General features: G+C 41.9%; 1 protein-coding gene across 5 annotated transcripts in view; it reads right to left on the reverse strand.

Annotated features, from left to right (window-relative positions):
• PCCA (propionyl-CoA carboxylase subunit alpha) overlaps positions 1–2,931 on the reverse strand; it is a 335,273-nt gene that overhangs the window by 285,493 nt on the left and 46,849 nt on the right. Inside the window, exon 1 of one of the 5 annotated variants that reach the window (XM_053307835.1) lies at positions 2,402–2,416. The exons of the other annotated variants lie outside the window; for them this stretch is intronic. The gene's annotated coding sequence lies outside the window, so the exon portion shown is untranslated. Of the gene's footprint in view, positions 1–2,401; positions 2,417–2,931 lie in introns of those variants that run through there. 5 annotated transcript variants of the gene reach the window in all.

Below are 2,931 nucleotides of genomic sequence, written 5' to 3' on the forward strand. Positions count from 1 at the left end.
GAATGTTAATAAATGAATGTGATAAACCCATAACATATCAAGAATCCATCAAATATATAACTATTGCCATAACTAAGGTCTTATTAAATCCAAATTTTCTGTACACGTAAAGCACAGCATTTAAGAGGCTTCACTTCAGATAAGACAGTACAATATTTTTTGCATTCCTCCCCCTCTTATAAAACAAGTACATGAGAGAAGTAAACATCCAGCTTGAAACACAGAACATTGCTCTGGACGTGCACACCAAATTTCATCACATAAGCCTGGATGTCCTTAAGAGCAGACCACCAAGCCTATTTGCTCCCTCCTTTCCCTCCATACTTAGCTTAGGCACAGAGCTACAATACAAGAATCCTGGCTTGTAAAACGCATCACTCCACACCTCATTCGAACCTAGAAGCAGGTGTTTAACAAACCAGGATATGAAACTAAGATCAAATCCTCATTTATAAACCACAGCTAAACACCAGCTCCAGGAGTCAGACAGTACACAAGGCTATGGTTTAAACTAGAATGCCTTCAGGCACAAGGTGAGAGGGAGCACATGGGGAGGGACTCGGAGCTAATGCTGCCAATTCAATGTCATAGTTTATTGGAGTGTCAACCGATGCAATCAATGGAGATATGCATAAAGCCCTACAATGCAATCTTTCCTAGCCCTCCTAACAATGAATAGGGGTACACTGTGGGGAGTTTGTGTGTATCTACATCCAAATACATGGATGAGTATGTGTACACAGAGTCACACAACATTTCTGTGTAATCCCTAATCTTCCTCCTCTGGGATATGAAAGGTATCTGAACATTTCAAATTTAAGCAGTTTCTGAAGTTGTATTCATAGTTTTTAAGACAACAAAACCCCACACAACTACTTCATTAATTGCATATACAGAAGAAATTGAGCGATAACATGAATTTTACCCAAAGTGAAAGTGTGGACCTCCAAATGCAATAGATTTTTATTTCCCAATTCTAAAAAAGCTTATAGGCATTAACTTATCCTAGATTCAAAAAGGCAAAATGTAAATACAGCACCATACCAAGCAGACAGGGGCCCACTCATTTGCAAACATGTATGACAAATGAACAAAGAAATAAGACTTAGAAACTAGCAACTTTAAGCTAACTCTGTTATAACTTAAAACCATATCCCATCTTTTTCCTACCTCAGTTTTTATGTCCCATACCTCCTACATTATTTCCTTGCCTACATTTATTCTGTTTTGCAACTATGCTTCAGTTACGTAGCCGCTTCGGCCCACATAGTTCTTCCGTACACCACGGGATCAGTTTCTAAGCGGGTCGGAGAGGACGCTTAGGAGCTATCGTGTCCACTGCCCTGCAGTGGTCCCTCTAATTTTTTTCATATCTGTATGGAATGAGTTTTGTTCTGGGCAGCAGTATCAAGGCCATGTGCATATACCTGCATTCAGAATTGGGCCTCTGAGCAGGAGACAGCAATTAAGTTTCTGATTTCCCTTCCCCTGCAACAGCCTGCTGACCTGTCAACGTTACTTCTTCTATTCCCCTCCACCACTGTTCCATTGCTGGCTCGTTCCCCAGGAAATTTGCCTAGCCGACAAGTAGCCTTCCTGCTTGAGGATAGTATTCCTGCCATTACTTGGAAAGTGGCAGGCTTCTGTGCAGCAGCTCGAAGATTGCGTTAGCTTCTAATTAAAAAATCCAGTGCTGCCCTACAACTTTTTAGTTATAGTATAGTTGGTGGGTTCTGAGACTGCTGACCTGTAATTTTTTAATTGTTATTTATGTTTTTATTTCAATTGTATATTCACTCTTTCTTATTTATAAATTTTTGAGTTTTAGTAATTAACTCCCTCCTTAAGATTGGGAGGCTTTTGCTGGTTTCAGTAATATACCCTAAGGTATTGTGATATAAGTGGTATTATGTTTTTATAGCTGTGTTATATGTTCTATTCTATTTCCTTGCTGTGCTGGTCATAGACTGTAATAAACCTTGAACTGATTGCCCTCCACCACTGGAATAGCTGCCCCATAAACAGTGGATACACCCCCCCCCCGTCTCCCCATCTCCAGACAGACCCAGACACATTAAAACTCAACTCACCCAAGATTTCAAAAAGAAGCCCAGTTATAATACCCACCCTCCTTTACACACCTGCAAGAGATCTTGAGCCAAACAGCCTGGCCCTCACCCTTGTTATCCCCCAAAGTGGCAGAGCCCTACTGCATGTTTTATTTCTGCCCCATCTTTCTTCCAGGCTGAGTACATGGAGTTCCCAGCCCATCTCCCATCCAGGCACCCAAAACCAGATCACCTTTGCCTCAGCAAGACAGTGCCATCAAGCTAAGCCCTATTCCTGTAGAGTCAGGATGCGCTGATAAAAAGGGGTGGGGGAGATTGTGGGACAAACATACCTTGAAGACAGTGTTCTCCCAACATGTACCATCTGGCCAATTAAGATCATTATTGAAAGCCCTGTTTCATGTGCCATCACTGCACAAGGCAAGGAACACTTCTGCAAGAAGTAGCAATCTTCCCAGGGATATAGAATAGCCTCCCAAAAGAACTCCACCAGAGGAGGTCACTGCTGGCATTCAGGAGGGCTTATGGACAACAACAACACTGAATAGCATTGCAACTAATTGCATTTAATCCGTATTTGTGTGTGTGGGGGGGGGGTGTTAGCCGGTTTAAGTGTTGTTGTGACCCGCATCAAGAATGGGAGAAATAGAAATAATATTTCAAGTAAATAAACTATTACTACGACGACGAAGAAGAATATTTATATACCACTCTTTAACAAAATTCTCAAAGTAGTTTACGTAGAAAAATAAATAATCCTCTCTAATAAAACGCTTGGTGTCCATCCGTGGACGGACACCAAGCGTGCGTTCGTGCCTGGCCTGTTCTGGGCATGCCCAGAACAGGGCAAGGGAGGCACGAA

Source organism: Hemicordylus capensis, chromosome 3 (genome assembly GCF_027244095.1).
Source record: "Hemicordylus capensis ecotype Gifberg chromosome 3, rHemCap1.1.pri, whole genome shotgun sequence".
Lineage (NCBI taxonomy): Eukaryota > Metazoa > Chordata > Lepidosauria > Squamata > Cordylidae > Hemicordylus > Hemicordylus capensis.